The sequence below is a fragment of the Canis lupus genome, chromosome X, assembly GCF_011100685.1.
Source record: "Canis lupus familiaris isolate Mischka breed German Shepherd chromosome X, alternate assembly UU_Cfam_GSD_1.0, whole genome shotgun sequence".
NCBI classification, from domain to species: Eukaryota; Metazoa; Chordata; class Mammalia; order Carnivora; family Canidae; genus Canis; species Canis lupus.
The window spans coordinates 6311104-6330354 of NC_049260.1; the positions used below are offsets into that span (position 1 = coordinate 6311104).

A 19251-nucleotide genomic window follows, 5' to 3' on the forward strand; every position below is an offset into this window, starting at 1 on the left:
TTTTCTTTTGTTGTGGTATAAATGATGCATAACATAAAACTTACCATTTGGGGATGCCTGGGTGGCTCGGTTGAGCATCCAACTCCTGATTTTAGCTCAGGTTGTGATCTTGGGGTCCTGGGATCGAGCCCTGCATTGCGCTCCCTGCTCATGGTGAAGTCTGCTGGGGATTTCTCTCTCTCTCTCTCTCTCTCTCTCCACTCCTCCCCCCATCTCGGCTCATGCACACACTCTCTTTCCCAAATAAATCATCTTTAAAAAAATAAACACAAAGTGGCAAACTTTAACTATAGTTGCATTAAGTAGATGCACTGTCCATCCCCAGAACTTTTTCATCTTCCCAAATTAAGACTCTGTACCTGTTAACGGCAACAACTCCTTTCTGTTCAGCCCACCCTCCGGTCCGGCAACCCCATTCCGCTCTCTGGGTCTAATTTTAGCCACGCTAGGTACTTCTCATGAGTAGGATCTACACTCTTCGCCTTTAGGTGTCTGCTTATTTCCCCTCATGTAATATCCTCGAGGCTCACCCACAGTGGAGCATGGGTCGGAATTTTATTCTTTTCAAAGGCTGACTACTACTCCATCGTGTCTATATGTATGTGTATAATACATATAAGCTTTGTTTTATTCATTTGTCCCCCAGTGGACACGTGGGTAGTTTTCATCTTTGGCTGTTGTGAAAAATGTTGCCACTACACAAACACCACAGGCCAAGTATCTGTTCACCTTCCTCCTCTAACTTCTTTGGGTTCTATACCTAGAAGTGGAATTGCTGGATCGTATGGTAGTTCTATATTTAATTTTTTGGGGGGACCATCATACTGTTTTCCTGAGGGTTCATTTTGAAGTAATCTTTGTGAGATGTGATAGAAATGGCATCCAACCATGACTCATGTTATCTAACATAAGAGCTAGCGAACGCCCACAGGCCAAAATTAGCCCCGGTGCCTACTTTCGTACAGTCAACAAGCTAAGGATGGCTTTTACGTTTTTAAATATCAGAAGAAGAATAATGTCATGATACGTGAACATTCTCTGAAATTCAGATTTTATTGTACATAATTAAAGTTTTGTTGGAACGCAGCTCCACCCATTGGCATGTGTGTAGTGCATGACTGTTTCTCCCTACAGAGGTAGAGTGGAGTGATTGTAGCAGAGGAGGCCATATGGCCCACGACGCCAAAAATAATTACTCTCAGACCCTTCGGGAACGAGCCTGCCAACCTCTGGTCTAACAGGTTAGAATTGTAAGAGGTCAGACAAGCATATTTACATCTGTGGACCCCTGCGCCTTCGAAACCTGGGCTTTTCCAGGGTTCTCCATAGATCCATGACACTACCCACCTCCTTAATCACGCTGTTGCAAACCTCGTTTCCACCCCTTTTTCACATGTAAGCATCCGGTGCTCATTGCTGAAGCCGCAGAGTCAAGTTTTTTGTCTTGTTTTAAGATTTTATTTTTAATCTCTTAAACCCAGTGCAAGGCTCAGCAGCCACCTCCTGAGTCAGCCAGGCGCCCTCACCCCAACCAAGTTCGAGGCTTGCCCATTTCAGACACATTTCCTTTTCCATTTCCAGTACCAAAATTTGCCTCTCTGTCCTGTGTTTTAAGAAATTCTCTCTTCCAGTGAATAAGAGAGAAAGCTCTGACTAATGGAGGAAACGAAATTTGTGGTTTGTTTCTCAAAATTCGCTTTTTTTTTCCTACGCTTTTTTGGACAAGGTCTGTACCCTACTAAAAGGCAGTCTTCTATTTTGAATCTGTGATATTTCAATAAAACCATGTAAATGTCACACTTGGAACCGTAGGGTGTTTTCAACATTTTTTTGTAAAGAGCTTTTCTTTTTCTCCGCTGCGAGGGCTGCGTGTGCGTTGTGCAAAGTTCTTTTCGCACAACCGGGCATCTGAAATAGCATCGGTTTCCTCCGTTCAGCATCTCCCTTCATCTGAGCGGAATGTTCAGAATCTCGTTTCGGGGCAGCCCTGCGTTCAGAGAGTAATTTGTGGCGAGAGCTTCCCGGTGGGCGCAGCGCGCTGTACGGAGGCCCCGCTCCGGCCGTGGGCGCTCGCCTCCGCCGCCTCCACGCTGGCAGCCTGGGTTTGTTCTCTGCTTCTGGATCCGTGAAATCAGACGCCACTTGTCCTTCTCGGACCTCGCTTGGCATACCGCCCCGGGGTTCCATCCACCTAGGATTTTCTGTACCTCGGGACCGTGATCTTAGCTCCTAGCAGAAATTTGAACAGGCTCCACGGAAACCAGGCTGCGCTTAAATCGGAGACCACACCGAAATCCTACCCTCCCTGGATTTGATTTTTAGAGGAAACGGAGCGCTGGCATTTTTCCCCCCTTTTTGAAATTGTGTTTGAAATTGTACCTGCATGGACAACGGAGCGGGAGCCGTGAGATGTGTCGGTAGGAGGTCGGCCGCCGAGGCCTCGGGCGAGCGGAGCTGAAGCGCTTCCCAACCCGCTCTTCGAGAATCGTCCACAGTTCATCTGATCCGATTTGTTTTCCCCTCGGACTGTGCTTACTTCCCTTCCCAAACACGCTTGCTCAGTTAAAAATGCACTTGTTTGAGAACCAAGTAATATGCCTCCGTTTAAGAAAACCACCGATAAACAGGATTATGTCCCAGTCGAAATGAGAACTTGACTCCCTGACACTCGTGTGACCGTCTGCATCTCTTGGGAGAGACTTCGTAAAACCTAGGCCTTTAGAGTAGTGAGTGGTGTAAATGTTTTTGGGTTCGTCTTGGCTTTTTATTTTTTATTTATTGAAACAATTTTGAATTGTGAGGGGCGCCTGGGAGGCTCTGCTGGTTCAGCATCTGCCCTCGGCTCAGGTCATGATCTCAGGGTCCTGGGATCGAGCCCTGCGCCTGGCTCCCTGCTCAGTGGGGAGCCTGGCTTCTCCCTCTGCCTGTGTCTCTGCCTCTCTCTCTGTGTCGCTCATGAATAAATACATAAAATCTTAAAAAAAAGATTCTTTTTTTTTAATTGTGATAAAATACAAATAAGATTCATCTTGTTTTGTCTTTTTAGGTTCACAGTTTTTCTCTTCCCTGTAAAAACCTGAGAGAATGATTAGTAGAACAAAAGGAACATAGCACCATTCCAGCGGCCAGGGTTGACAGCTGTTGCTGTTCCATGAGTATTCTCATAATTTCATTTGATACAAGCCTACGTGTCCGGCGTCACGTATATTTGACTATGTGAATCTGTGCGGTGTCAGTATAGAGCGCTGTGCGTGTTGCGTGGCACAGAGATGAAGTTATTCACCAGGAGGCACACAGCCCTCCGTGGGGGATGCTGGGATTTAGCCACAGCCGGCCTCACTCCAGGGCCACGATGCTTCTCCGACAGTCTGCCAAATTGCTTTGTAAAGGAGACATTCCCCTTTCCCAAAACTGACTGTAATTTCTGGGAAACAAGAACGTTGGAATCCAGGGAGGAGGAAGCCAGCTGAGACTGGGTATAAGTAGAGCGTGGCTGAGAGGGCCAAGCAAGATAGAGGCCAGACTTTGACCTTCAAGGGAAATGCTGACCGCTGCAACAACTGGGTTTCCTGGCGCTTATTTTTAAGAGTCCCTTAAAAGTGCACCCTGGAGACAACACTGTGGGGTAGGGGAGGAGGGTGGAGGGTTGAGGGCCAGATGGCCTGGGACTGCTCCCAGGTTCACACCTTCCTGGCAGTGCACTTGCAGAGCCCCTGAGATGCTGGGATGGGGGGTGACTGTGTGGGGGACAGAGCCACGTGGAACACCGCATTCCCGCCACCATGGAGCGTCCCACAGTGCTGTGCTTCTCTTTGCACCTCACACGGGCATTTTGGCCCATGTGCTCCTGATTGGGCAGGACGAGGTGCCTCTGCTTTCTGTGGCCTCAGCACCCCAGCTCAGACTCGGAAGCCAGTGGGACTGTCACAAGCCCCCAGGAACCTGGGGATTTTGACCCGTCAGCTGAGCTCTTTTGACTTACAGAAAGTTTACGAGTTTTTAAACCATGTGTTTTTCTGTCACAAGTTTCAGTCGCCCTTTTATTTTCTCTAATTTATTTTTATTATTTCTTTAAAGTTTTATTTTTTACGTTATCTCTGCCCTCAGCATGAGGCTCAAACCCATGACCCCGACATCAAGGGTTGCATGCTCCATCAGCTGACCCAGCCAGGCGCCCCTCCGTCGTCCTTTTAAATAGTAGGGAAATACGAGTCATCATTTTGTGTGTTTGTTTTTTTAAGTAATCTCTGTGCCCGTTGTGGGCCGCAAACTCACGACCCCGAGATCAAGAGTTGCATGCTCTACCAGCTGAGCCAGCCAGCCGGGCGCCCCAGAAAACATGAGTCTTGCTGACAGATGGAGTGCTCGGCCCTCCTCTGGCCGGAGTCTGTGCTCTCGCAGTGTCCTCTCTCGTTCCTGTGCAGAGGTCAGCGACAGCTACCTGCCTCCCACGATTGACGTCCGAGCGCGTTTTCATGAGATGCTAGGATTCTTGATCATGGCTTCAAGCAAAGCTCCTGAAGTATCTGTTTCCCCAAGCGATTGACTGCCACAAACCCCGTTTGCAGCCGTCACACACAGGAGTAAACCGGTGTCACTGCCGTTCAGCCACATGACATTGAGGAAGAAAATGTAACTACTGGTCCTCGTGTCCAAGAAAACAGAGGGGGTCTCACTCTCCAAGGGCTGAGTGGCATCCACACCTGCGGTGGATTCGAGGGGGCAGTGGCAGATAGCAAGAAAGGAAAGGTCTGGAAGTATATTGAGAGGTTGGCGCTTCTCACAGAGAGAGTGACATTCATCTTAGGAACGGGGTGATACTTCGGGTTGTAGCTACAGATGCATAAAATAAGGCCTAATGTAAGAATACACACTTCTCCGGTGCGGTGTACGTACTTCCCTTGATTTTATAACCATCTGCTCTAATAATTCCTGCTGCTCGTGGCCTCGCCGAGTATCCAGTACCAGGGATGGACTGGGGGGAAGCACTGCATCGTAGACAGATCGAGCAGCAGTGTAACCGTTTTCACAGGAATTAGGGTCCGTAGACATGGCACAGCATTTACTGCCCAAGACTGGAATTCTGTGGGTCAGGAAGGAAATTTGTTTTCCACAGTTGTACTTACTCAACTGGCCGCGCACTCTGCTGCTTTCTTGGTGAGGGGAATGACCTTTTCGTCTGTGAATGAATGGTCTCCATAAATAAGATATGCAGTGTTGGTCCAAGACTCCAGTCTGCCTGGATTTTGCGTAATAAGAATGAGCAGAATGCAGACCCCACGATGGCTCGCTCTTGCTCCTGCCGCCGTGGTCTGGACACCTGACAGAGACTGGCTGGGAGAGCTTGATGTGAGTCCATCAGAAAAGATCACATCTCACAGAAAATCCAAAAACAAATTGAACCCAGTTGCTTGTAAGTACGGTGTAAATGGCTAAATCCATTTCAGACCCACTCAGGCTATGAAAGAGGAGCCGAATGAATGACCTGTAATGGGTGCAAATCCATTATCCAGAGTGTTTGGAAGACTTCTCTTCAATAAGTGGTATTATCAGCTGCAAATTCCTGTTTATTTCTGTTGTACAACATTCTGACCTGCCTTCCATCCAGATTATTGTACATTATGAATTGGTGTGATATGGAAGGATATGAGCACTCAAATCAAAGCCAGAACTCTGGGGTTCAAATTCTACCACTTAGAAGCTTTGAAACTAGTCTAGACGGTTCACTTAAACTCTCTAGAGCTCAGCCTTTTTACCTCCCAAATGGGAATGATGAAGAAGGCTGCTGTCACATACTGGACAGGAGGGGATTTATAGACGATAACACTTCCTCTGCACGTGGGGGCGGGGCAGGGAGTGGTTTTATATTGGTGAGAGCGTAGTGAGCCTTGCTGTTCAAGAATTTTAATGATGGAAACAGCTGAGCTGTGCCTCTCGTGACCGAATTAAAAGATTATACTTTGTAAAATTTGTGTTAAAAATCAGAACACGCAGCAGCAGCCTGCTACAGAGCTTCTCCCTACACACAGAGCCAGCAAGGTAGCGACTTACAAGACTTTGCACATTTTACCTACGTGTCCGGATTGCTCAACCTGGGCTCTGTTGACATTTGCGACCTGTGCTGTGAGGTGTTGAGCAGTGTCCGTGGCCTCTACCCATTAGATGCTTGTAGAACCTCCCTCCCACCTTGCAACAACCAGAAATTCTCCAGACATTGCCCTTGGGGGGGCAGATGGACCCTCAGAGGTCAAAACTGCCTATAATTGAGACCCACTTAAAATCTCTCCCGTGAACACCTAGTACTTACATAATTTTAATGGCATTTAAAAACCTAAAATTCACCCAATGGAGTTGAAAACTTCTATCCATGCAGAAGCCTGCACACAGGTGTTCACAGCAGCCTGATTCATCCCTGGCAAAACCTGGAAGCAACCCAGATGACATGTCTTTCAGTAGGTGAGCAGGTAAATAAGCTGTGGTCCATCCAGACCCTGGACTAGTATTCAGCGCTCAAAAGAAATGAGCTATCAGGCCATGAAAAGGTCTGGAAGATCCTGAAATGCACATGACCAAGTGAAAAGAAGTTCGTCTGAGAAGGCTTCGTATTCTGTGACCCCAACACTGGGATGCTCTGGAAAGAGAAAGTTTTACACAAACCGTAAAAAAGGTCAACGATCGCCAGGCGTTGGGGAAGGAAGAGAGGAAGCGGCGGAGTACAGAGGCTCTCTGGGGGCTACTGTAGGGGTGGATACATGTGACCGGACGTTTGTTCGGTCCTCAGAGCGCACGGTACCAAGAGTGAGCCCTAAGGGAGACCACGGACTTCGGCTGGGAGTGCCTCGTTAGTGGAGGTTCAGGACGCGCGCAGGCCCCGTCCGGTGGGGGTGCGGAGAGGGGGCCGGCTGGGCGGGAGTGCGCGCAGGGGCGTGTGGAATTCTCTGTACCCCTGCTCAGGTTTGCTGTGAACCTAAGACCTCTCTAAAAACTGAAGTCTACTTACCTATCATAAATTTTAAAGGCAAAATAAATGAAAGATGTCATTTCCAAATTGATGAGGTCATTCTGTTTAATTTCATACTTCTGTGACCCATGAAGGAACTGGGAAGTTTAATGAAACTTTCTGCACTTGGGTCCTGAAAGCACCACGTTAACATGATGTGACATTATTTGCACGACTGGCCAAAGGACTCCTGGTGGCAGCCGTGTGAATGCCCAGGGCCCAGAGACCGGTGCTCAAGAGCCCGGCACGCTCCTGCTGGTTCTCCTTCACTGTGGTCATTCTCCGTAACAAAGCACAGACCTGCTTTACTTCTGGAATAAAGCACTTTTCTTTCTTTGCACGTTGGGTGTCTAAAGTCCCCCTTGAAATTAGTAGGTTGTCTGTTCAAATTTAGTAATGAGTCAGGAGTGCACAACTCAATAAATCTAACGTGGTAGTGCCCCCAGGCAGGTGTGGGCAAGCTACTGCCCAGAGGCCAACCCAGCCCACGGCCTATTTTTGTGGATAAAGTTTTACTGAAACAGCCTCTCACGCATCTCTTTGCATATTGTCATTCCTGCATTGAGCTTCCGGGGGAGGTGAGTAGTTGTAACGGTCTGGCCTACTGGCCGCAGAATCCAAGAAAGACACTGTTCGGCCCTTTACAGAAAAAGCGTGCTCACCGCTGCGCTGTGGCCCTGGAATTTGCCCTCTGTTGCCATGTCCAGAGAGGTCCCAACCTTTTTTGCTTGTTTAAAATTTTATTTATTTATTTGAGAAAGAGAGAGCATGAGCAGGGGGCAGAGGGAGAAGCAGGGAGCCCGATGCGGGGTCGATCCCAGGACCCCGGGATCGTGACCCGAGCTGAAGGCAGACGCTTCACTGACCGAGCCAGCCAGGCGCCCAGTCTCCTAACTTCAAAGCTCAATTTTAGAAGAGGGGAGGGTAGTAAATAGAGGAGCCTTAACTGGACAAATAATAGAGCACACGGAGAACATTTCATCATTAAGTACTTTGGGGAGTTCCTGCGTGTCTCTCCACATGTAAGATTCACAAAACGTGTACCCGTGTATACTCACTAAAGTGCCTGGCTTGCACGCATCTTCATCAAAGATACAAAACATCATTCTCTCTGATTTTAAAATGAAGTGTGGTAGCCTTCATGGTAGAGGCTCTTGATGGGCCAGGCCAGCTCTCCGGGAGTCCTGTACCGGCTGCGGGGGCGGCGGCGGCCAGTGGCCCAGGGCCGTGGCCCTCGGGTAGACTTGCACGGGAGGGTCGCCGGGGTTACAGACCAGCACCTCTTAGAGGGTGGGGAGCGGGGCTCGCGCAGGGTGGTGCTGCCGTGCCTTCTGGAAAGCCACTTCTGCTCCATTCCTCCCATGGCCGCCACCCCGATCAAAGCGGGTTTCCAAGAGCAGGACGTTGTGACTTCTCACATTTGTGACATTTCTTAATCCTCTAGAGGTGTGTGTCCTTGGTGGACAGCTGGACGCAACCTCCGCGTGCTTGTGCTCAGACTTCTTAGGGAGCCTAGTGGTCTAGGCTTTGTACAGTCGGCCTCCGACACACCAGGGCCACTGCATCGTGTTACCTTCACTCAGGAATCCCTTACACAGGCACATGGATGTTGTGCCCGGAAACACTCGTGGTACATGTTCTTTAGGTTTTCTTCACCCCAAACGTGTCTTCCCCAGATTCAAGAAGAAAGGTAAAAAGTGAAAGAAATCACAAAGGAGAGTGCTAAATTGAGAAGAATTCATATATCCAAAGAAACTATGTGTCCATGATATATGGCCAGTGTGTGTACTGGGTATACATACGTGCATAGCTCTGTTCGTGGACCGAGTAGATTCTAATCCAGAGTGGCTTTGTCATGGACAGTGTAGTTTGGTCTTGCATTTATTTATTTGTTTATCTATCTATCTATCTATCTATCTATCTATTTATTTAATCAATCTTGCTTTTTGATCCAGTCCCACAATCAGCGTTTTAATCAGAATGGCTATACCATTTACCACAGGCTATTTGTTTTCTATTTGTACCATTCTGTTTCTTCCTGCAGTTCTTGGCATAAATTAAAAATGTTTTTGTGATTCCACTTTACTGCTATTAGCTGTACCTTTTTTTTAATTTTAATTTTTAGTGTTTTTCTTTTAAGATTTTATTTATTGAGAGAGAGCACAAAGGGGTGGGAGAGGGAGAAGCAGACTCCCCGCTGAGCAGGGAGCCCAGTGCGGGGCTCCATCCCAGGACTCTGGGATCGTGACCTAAGCCCAAGGCAGATAGATGCTCAGCCGACTAAGCCACCCAGGCGCCCCAATCTTTAGTGTTTTTCTAATGCTTGCGATAGCTGTCTTTAACTTGTCACAGTCTTGCATTGGCATCTCTTGCCCCATCATGTGTGAGGATCTAACAGCAGTGTGCTTCTCTTCTTCTTCCATCCCTCCTTCTTGGTACTACTATTGTCATGCATTTTACTTTCATGTGTTTAGGAAATCACAGTACAGTTAACTAATTTTGCATTAAGCAGTCAATTATACGTAAAAGGAAATTTCAGATGAGAATAAAATGTTCTTCTGTTTACCCCCGTGTTTTACCATTTCTGCCGCTCATCGTTCCTTTGCATAAATCCAGATGTCCATCTGAGCTCATTATTCTTCCCCTTAAAGAACTTAAATTAATTCTTCTTGTAGGACAGGCATATTGGCATTGAATTCTCTCTGCATTTGTTTGTCTTAAAGAGTCTTTATGTTGTCTTCACTTTTGAAAGCTGTTCTGAGAGTAGAATTTTAAGTTGACACATTCTTTGAGCTCTCTAAAGATTTCATTCCATTGTCTTCTGGCTTGCATCGTTTCTGACAAGAAGTTTGTAAGTTTTATTATATTTCCCTGTGGGTGTAATTTGTGTTTTTTTCCTCTGTTTTTAAGAGTCTCTCCTTACTGCTGATTTTGCAGGAAATTGGTTGTGTCTTGTTAGGGTTTTCTCTGGTGTTTATCCGGCTTGGGGTTTGTTCAGCTTTACGGATCTGTTTTACCTTTTTTAACTTAGAATTTCCCAGACTTACTCGATCTTGGAAGCTTTGCATTAAGTAACACATGTTATTGTATCTAAGAACTGGTATTTTATGAACCAACACTAAAATGAACCTTGCCCCAAGTTTGGGCAACATGAAAATCAGTGCTTATAGTTTTGCATGGTTTGTAAGTCCACACTGTCTACTTGGACCACAGAGAATGGGATGCTAAAGAAAGCTCCTATACATGTCCCAGGTCGTGTGCAGAGTGCTAACGGGATGACTTGGGAAGCGGATGTCAGCCGTAACTGGCTGTGATGGCCAGCTTTATGGACACACTTTACTAGGAGCCATTTTTCCCTCTCAAATATGGATCAAGAATTTTACCAAACTTTCTCATATTGTCAGAGTAATGATCCATTAAAGTTACTGTGCACTAAAAGAGAATTGATGGCACACCCAGGATTACCACCTACAGATAATAATATTAAAGTTTTAATTCTGGAAACATTCTACTAAATGTTTTCTGTAGATGCTGGACAACAAATATTGTCATGTGACCATGCAAACTTAAAAAATAATTTTTTTTTTAATTCATTAGAGAGAAGAACCAGTGGGGGAGAGGGGGAAAGGGAGAAGCAGACTCCCCACTGAGCAGGGAGCCCTATGTGGGACTCGTTCCTAGGACCCTGAGATCATGACCTGAGCCAAAGACAGATACTTGACTAACTGAGCCACCCAGGCGCCTCGACCATGCAGACTTCTAAAAAGAATGTTTTAACGTGTCCCTGTTTGTAATTTATGTGTTTGACATATAAGCTTATTTTTAAAGAACATCAGAGGTTAGACCTTAGAATTTGTGTACAAAATTAGTGTCTTTTATCACTAACAGTACAAAAACATTTCTAGGTCATAAGCATAACTCTAAGAGGGAAGGGGGCCCTTCGGTGTGGTCTCTTTGATCTTATGTATAAACAGAAAAAGGCACAGTTTACTACGGTGGCAAGAATTAATCCACCTAAACTAAATGTATTCCAAAAGTGACTTTTTAAAAACAGATGAGATAAGAGAGGAGGAAATAATTCATATATTGTGACTTTTCACTCTGCAGTACCCATTTTCCTAGTTCAATGAGTAAAAAGAGAAATGAGGATGATGGCCTGATTAATTCCCAATGGATAAAGGCTTATCTAGAACTGCCCTATTTCTTGATACTATTATAATATTAAAAGTAACATTTATTTTTATAAGTCATTACCATCTTGGCACAGTTGTGTTCGTTTTAGTCAAGTACTGTCATCTTTAGATTTCAAGCTTCCAAAGTCTAAAAAGTCTGTTTTTTATATTTCTCTTGGAGAGCGTGCAGTCTTCCGATGGCACAACCTCCATTTATGGGAATGTCTATTGACTGATGTGTTCAGAGTCCATCAGAAAATTGTCTTTTGAATTTCAGCATTTGTTGGAAAGCTGTTTAGGAGAGGACTTTGAGAGTGTTGGGCAGACCACAGTGTATTGACCGTGGGGTGCCATCACCCATGGGACGCCTCCATATGTGGAAGGGCCCATTAGAAGTGAAGCTCCATGAAGAGGGTGGTTCACAGCTTTCCCGCTGCCTCTGGCTCCGAGCCATGAGGGGATCCTGACAGCAGGATGATGATTTATTGTATGTGATCACCTGGTGTGATATGGTTGGTGGTGAGGCCTGGGGGTACAGCCATGAAAATGTGGCATGAGGTTCTGGTAGGTAGGCTTCTTTCATTATTTAATAAAGGATTACATGACTTTAAAGTACTTGGAACAAAAAAAAAATTTTTTTAATAAAAAAATTTAAAAAAAAAAGTACCTGGAACAGAGCTGGGCACATGATAGGCATAGTTTCGTGTTAACCATTATTGTTTTTTTTTTTTTTTTTTTTGCTTTGTACTATTGTTGATTTTTAATAACTGTACAAAAAAAACCCGTGTTTCCAATCCTCTTGGATTGTGGAAGCAGTATTCAGATGATGCAGAGCAAACCACCTGGAAAACCTCCTTCTGAGGAACACACTTTTTGGCAAACTCTCCCCTACTTATTTTAAACCTCCGGCTGCTTGGCTTCCAGTTCATTTAGTGCTAGGTTTCTCTGGCAGCAGCGCCACACATCATGCTCCTCAGCCTGTGGATAATGATGCAGAGGCACGTGCAGAGGGGGCCCTGCCCCATGCATTTTTCCCGCCTGCCCTTCACAAAGTCGATTCTGAGGGGCAGGAATGCTGGCGTGATTCAGTGGGTGGTTCTGTTGGGGCTGCTCTGAAATTGCAATGAAGAGGTCAGGTGGGGCTGCGGTCATCTGTTTGGGGCTGGATGAGCTGCTTCCTTGGTGGCTTTGTCACACGGCTGGCAAATGGCACTGGCTGTCGGTAGAGGCCTCGGTCCTGATCCACGTGAGATTCTATGTAGGCAATTAAAAAAAAAAAAAGGGGGATCCCTGGGTGGCTCAACGGTTTAGCGCCTGCCTTTGGCCCAGGGCGCGATCCTGGAGTCCTGGGATCAGGTCCCGCGTTGGGCTCCTGGCATGGAGCCTGCTTCTCCCTCCTCCTGTATCTCTGCCTCTTTCTCTCTCTCTCTCTCTGTCGATCATAAATAAATAAATAAATAAATAAAATAAATCTTTAAAAAAAAAAAATAAAAATAAAAAAAAACTGTATTGTGCAAATTAGATTCTGTCCTACCAAGAAATAGAATTGATATTTACATAGATAAGCATTTAATTTATGATCAGTGAAAATGTGTGTTTGTCTTGACTTGGTGATCCATGTGGGCTATTTGTTTTAATTTTAATTTTAAAACTTTGGGCAACCAGGAAGGAAGCATTATGACAAATCTAGGGAAGCCTCCTGTGGACACTTCCTTCTTAATCTAAGACCTGTGGGAAGGTATTATTTCACCTTCTGATATTTCACAGTAAAAATGAGAAGCCACGAAGAGAAGAACTTTGTCTAAAATCTATTCCATTAAAAAGATTTCTCAAAAAAAATAAAATAAATAGATTTCTCAACTTCAGCATTATTGACATTTTGGGGTGGATCAGTTTCTTCTGAGGAGACCACGAGTTGTAGGATGTGCAGCAGCATCCCTGGCCTCCCAGCATTAGATGGCATTGGACCCGCTCCCCCACGTGTGACAGCCAAAATCCGTCTCCACACTGTGCCTAATATATCCCGGGGTGCAAGGCGCAGTCGCCCCTGGTTGAAACACACTATGAGATTTCCATGCTCTTCTTAGGATCAGTATTGAATTTCAGTATTATATTTGAGAAGGTTGGTGGACAACCATTGCCAAACTCAGGTGGCCCTGGTGGGTCTGAGGGAATGTGAGCACCCCTGACCAGGTGCTAAAGCTGGGGAGGTGGGGGCGGCGAGAGCCAAGCAAAAGAAATCCCAGTTTCTCCGGTGCCCGACTCCCTCGGAGAAGGCGCTGAGCGGGGAGTCACTTGCTCTGCTCCAGGTGGGGCGGGGGCCTCTGTCCGTCCCGGAGCCCTGGGAGGGTAAGGCTTCAGCCAAGGACCGTGAGGCCCCAGCGACGAGGGCAGGCCCCGGGGCAGGCGGAGCGGGCCCGGCGCGGCCGCTGCTCGCCTTCTTGGGCTGGGCCGCAGGCGTCCCGCTAAGTGACAGGCCGGGCGCAGAGGGTGCCACGTCTTCCGTTCGCGCGAGGTGGTCGGACTGGCGAGTCCGGAGAGCCCAGGGCGGGGCGGGATCGCGGGGTGCGTCCTTGACGGGTCACGGCTGGAGCGATGGCAACTCTGGGACTTGCCAGGGTGGATGTCGGGAGCCCGCGGCGGGGTCTGCACCATGCCCTGCCGGAAAATTGTGCAGTCCTTTTCATTTACCTTTGAGAATAAAGAGTGTATTGCATTTGCTAAAATCATTGGCATGGGGCAGCCCGGGGGGCCCAGCGGGTTAGCACCGCCTTCGGCCCAGTGCGTGATCCTGGGGACCCGGGATCGAGTCCCACGTCGGGCTCCCTGCATGGAGCCTGCTTCTCCCTCTGCCTGTGTCTCTGCCCCTCTCTCTCTCTCTCTCTCTAATAAATAAATAAAATCTGGCATTTCACACCAGTCCTCTGCAGTGCACCAACCTCTTGGCCAGCACTGCCAGGAGGTGGCGGTGCCACTGACGGTGGTTCTGTTCGGGTACTGATGTCATGGGACCATCACTTAGGATTAGGTATTGGAGGATCGGACTTATCATTTTAATCTATTGTTTCTATCAATACGCTAATTAATTTTGACATGTCGCATAAGCAGAAGAATGTTACGAACCAGTCAAATTTTCCCGTTTTTGTGTGTTTATAACACACAGATGATGTTAATTACACTTACTGAGTTTAACAACATATATAAAAGATGATCTTCAATTCCAACACTCTCATTTGTGAGTTACCATCTGGTTTGGACCAAAGAATAAGAATTTGATTCTAAAGGTTTTTTTTGAACAGCTTGTAATAAGAGCTGTTTATATATTAATTACTTATTGAATTATTATGGATTTTAGTATTTTAATTTTCACGCAATTTGGGGCTTATTGTGGTGACATCTGCTCATATTTTGATACTTTATGGTATTTAGCGATTTCATCATAAGGCCATTTCCCCCCCCATGGCAATTTACAGCTCAATTCTAAAAATATTAATTTGCTTTCTGTTTCAGGTACTGTAAGGAGTATTATCCTATTTTGGCTCTACAGAAATTGTCTTCATTGTGAAATGTTTTTTTTATTTTATGAGCAAAATCAATATTCCTTTATCCCTGCTTCACTCCACTGAATAATTTCTACTCAAAGAGTTGTAGGGAAATTTTGTTTAAATCTCATTATTTTTCTTCAATGGTAGAGTTTTAAAAATTGCCCTGGTTATTACTTTTATCCTACATATCCTTATGATGTTTTTTTAAAAAATGTACCATAGGGATGCCTGGGTGGTTCAGCAGTTCGGCGGCTGCCTTCTAAGCTCAGGTTATGATCCTGGGATCTGGGATCGAGTCCCGCATCGGGCTCTCTGTGAGAAGCCTGCTTCTCCCTCTGCCTGTGTCTCTGCCTCTCTCTCTCTGTATCTCTCATGAATAAATTTTTTAAAAAATGTACTGTAATGGAAATTAAGGACCTATGAACCTACCTGTTAAATCCTTTTAATCTCCTTTCTCTGAGGAGTATAGCTATAAATATGACTCAATGGGAATAACTTTGTTGAATTTCTTTAAAACATTTCATGAGGTTCTGTATTCACTAATAAGAAACACCTTTACTGGGATCCCTGGGTGGCGCAGTGGTTTGGCGCCTGCCTTTGGCCCAGGGCGCGATCCTGAAGACCTGGGATCGAGTCCCACGTCGGGCTCCCGGTGCATGGAGCCTACTTCTTCCCTCTGCCTGTGTCTCTGCCCCCACCCCTCTCTCTGTGTGACTATCATAAATAAATAAAAATTAAAAAAATAAAAAGAAGCACCTTTACTCATTGCTTCGCTTGTGGATTTGAATTCTATTAACCTTGCACCTTTTTATCACTTAAGATGACTGAATAAGGATTTAGAGAAGATGACAGTTAATTTCCTTAGATTTTGAGCTTATAGACAGTAGTAGCTAATTTAAATGTTGGAGGCTGGATTCATTCACAACTGAGCACATTTTATGAGGAAGAAGGTAAATACTATTACGGCAGTGCTGGTTGATTGCTTAGTGTTTATATTGACTGAAAAGTAGAAACACGTTTTTGATATGAAGGTTATCTTAGGAGCTTACAAACCTGGCTTCTTCAGAAGTGCAAATGGTGGAACCGTTGTGAAATTGAACTGAATGACAACAGTAATGGATAAGTTGAACCATACTGAGCCAGTGCCTTTCTTTTGCTTTATGATAGGGAAGTCGAAAGGGGAAAAAAAGATTTTTTTTTTTTTGAAAAAAAGATTCTAATGTTGTTTCTTTGTGTTTTTAAACACAGAACGTACAAGGGTATATATGTATGCACATGGACATGCATGCAAGACTTCTAAAGATTAGCCCAAATGATGTCTATAAAGTTCCCTTAAAGTGTGTTTTCTTCTCTTAGAGGTGTATATAGTTTCTTGGTTGCATGTGAGACAGTCCCTAAGACAGAAGTATTTCAAATAGGCATTAATTATATCGTTAAAGGATACCAGTAGCAGAATCTGAACTAAAATTAATTTTATTTATTTTGAGACTCTTTCGGGATTTCTACACATACAGTTGATACCGACTGGCTACTCTCATTTCTCATCTTTCACTCTGCAAGTATAACTGCATTGTCTGCATTAAAGTGTAAGACAGATTGTGACATAATCAAATGTGTTAAGTTTGAGGTGAGGTGAAAAAGGGAAACAATGCCACTGATGTGAAAAAGAAAACAATGAAGTGGGAGAGGCCGGAGATGAATACTTCCCAAGGAATTTTAAGTTTCTTCTTCATATCTCGTTTCTCACCAGGCAGGTCCTGGCAGACACTTTGCAGTTAGTACGATCGGATGCTGGGGAGCTCACTGGTTCAAAGGTCTACACATGAAGTCACCATAAAGGTAAGCAACCCACTTGCTGTTGGATCTTTTCCTTTAGCTGAAATCCCTTAGAGAAGTGGAAGTGCATTTTGCCCAAACTGAGCAACTTCTGTTTTAAAATTATTTTTTTCAAGTCACGGGTCTTTCTCCTTGTTGAATTTGAAGGTAGTAGAGCACTGTGAGATCCTTATGGGTATATAGTAATTCTAAATGATGAATTCGCATTTTACTGCCTTCTAGAAATTTTGGACACTGTACCAGTTATCATAAACTATTCTAGGTCTTACCAGGAGAGGATGACACCTTCTAAAACTAAAACCAAACTTCCTTGTCAACAGTGTGACTTTATAATTAATTTTTTGGTTTAATTTTATAAGGCACATGAGCATAGACATTGTCTCCTGTATATTAATTCTGTAAGATTTTTTTTTTTTTAAACACATTTTTTTAAAAATTTATTTATGATAGTCACAGAGAGAGAGAGAGGCAGAGACACAGGCAGAGGGAGAAGCAGGCTCCATGCACTGGGAGCCCGATGTGGGATTCGATCCCGGGTCTCCAGGATCGCGCCCTGGGCCAAAGGCAGGCGCCAAACCGCTGCGCCACCCAGGGATCCCTTAATTCTGTAAGATTACAGAATTAGATTAGAGAAACGAATCTTTTTTAAAGATTTGAAAAAAAAAACTGTTTAAGTTATCTCTACACCCAGCATGGGGCTTAAACTTAAAACCCCGAGATCAAGAGTTGCATGCTCTCAGGGCATCTGAGTGGCTCCGTGGTTGAGCATCTGCCTTGGGCTCAGGGCGTGATCCTGGGTGCTGGGATTGAGTCCCAGATCGGGCTTCCCACAGGGAGTCTGCTTCTTCCTCTGCCTGTGTCTCTACCCCTTTTTCTGTGTCTCTCATGAGTAAATAAAATCATAAAAAAAGAGTTGCATGCGCTACTGACTGAGCCAGCCAGGTGCCCTTGTGCTTTATTAGTTTTTTAATGCAGTTTCTGTGTATCTGCAAACTGATTTGCTAGGTAGCCTTGAAACTTATTAGAACAGCATGTAGATTATTATTTATAGGTCAAGGAGATGATAAACTTTGCAGAAGACCAAATCAAACAGGTGCCGAGAGTTGAAGCCCATATGCCAAACTAAAACAGATGGGCAGTTCTGTAAAAGTTGGTATCTTTGGGTAGATGGAGTTTTATTTTTTTTTTGTTTGTTTGTTATTTTTTTTTAATTTTTTAAAATTTTTTGGAGGTAGATGGAATTTTAGGGTTTGATTTTATTATTTACCTTTTTTTTTTTTTTTTTTTAAAGATTTTACTTACTTATTTGAGAGAGAGAGAGTGAATGAGAGAGAGCGAGCGCAAGTAGGGGGAGAGGGAGAAGCAGACTCTCCCCGCTGAGCAGGGAGCCCGATGTGACCTGAGCTGAAGGCAGATGCTTAACTAACTGAGCCACCCAGGCAACCTTATTATTTGCTTTTTGTATCTGCTGTATTATTTAATTTTTATATTTGTATTTTTGTCTTTAATTTTTTTTAAAGATTTTATTTATTTATTCATGAGAGACACAGATTGAGAGAGAGAGAGAGAGGCAGAGACACAGGCAAAGGGAGAAGCAGGCTCCATGCAGGGAGCCTGACGTGGGACTTGATCCCGGGTCTTCAGGATCAGGCCCTGGGCTGAAGGCGACACTAAACCACTGAGCCACCTGGGCTGCCCCGTCTTTAATTTTTTTTTAAGAAAAAAATAAAACATCTTTCAGATTTTTAAAAACATAAAGATGGAAATTTGGTGATGAATTTTGCTTATTGCTTTAAAAAATTCAATCAGAACTGAGGTGATGGTCCTTAATTTAACTAGAGTATGTAAAGGGACACCTGGGTGGCTAAGTCAGTTAAGCATCTGATTCTTGATTTTGGCTCAGGTCATGATCTCTCAGGATTGTGAGATCGAGCCCTGCAATGGGCTCTGTGCTGGTGTGGAGCCTAACTTAGGATTCTTTCTCTGCGCGCGCCCCCCCCCCCCCCAGCCCAAGTATGTAAAAATTGTTTGATAAAGTAAATGTATAAGAATCTTGATATTTTACTTAAATATTTCAAAACTGTAGTGTGCTGATAAAAACTAAAATTTCACAATGTTAACTAAGTTGAGTTTGTGCCTGGCTTTAACCTAACATAATATTTTCAAGATTCATCCGTCTTGTAGCATGAACCTTTTTTTTTTTATGGCTGAGTAATATTCCATTGTACGGTCATACCACATTGTTTTCATCAGCCGATGGACATTTGAGTTGCATTGACCTTCCAGTTACTATGAATCGTTATTCATATTTTTGCTGTTAGGAACATTTGTGTACACGTTTTTGTGCAGGCATCTCTTGAGTCATGTCAGGGAATAGAAGTGATAGGTTGCATGGTAACTATGTTTAGCATTTTGACGAACTTCTAGACTCTTCCATTCATCATTATGTTTTGAAATGTTGAACCATCTTCTAAATATTAGAGGGAAGATGGGAGAGGTCTGTTTGTCATCAGTGTGTTGATTGAGAATTAACTCAGTGCTTAGGGAACACAGGTTTCAATCGAATTGAGCGCACATTGAATTCCCACTGTGTGTGAGGGACTGGTGTTGAACTTTATAGATGACTATGGATTTTTTTTTTTCTTGGTACCCTTTGGTGACTCATTGTATAGTTTACAGATGCAGATGGTCATTGGGG

The 19251-nt window shown here is 44.6% G+C and overlaps 1 protein-coding gene across 3 annotated transcripts in view; it reads left to right on the forward strand.

Moving 5' to 3' along the window:
• Nucleotides 1-19251, forward strand: part of TBL1X (transducin beta like 1 X-linked) — a 212303-nt gene that overhangs the window by 129493 nt on the left and 63559 nt on the right. For all 3 annotated transcript variants that reach the window (XM_038586785.1, XM_038586782.1, XM_038586783.1), the window contains one exon: nucleotides 16468-16556. The gene's annotated coding sequence lies outside the window, so the exon portion shown is untranslated. The remainder of the gene's footprint in view (nucleotides 1-16467; nucleotides 16557-19251) is intronic.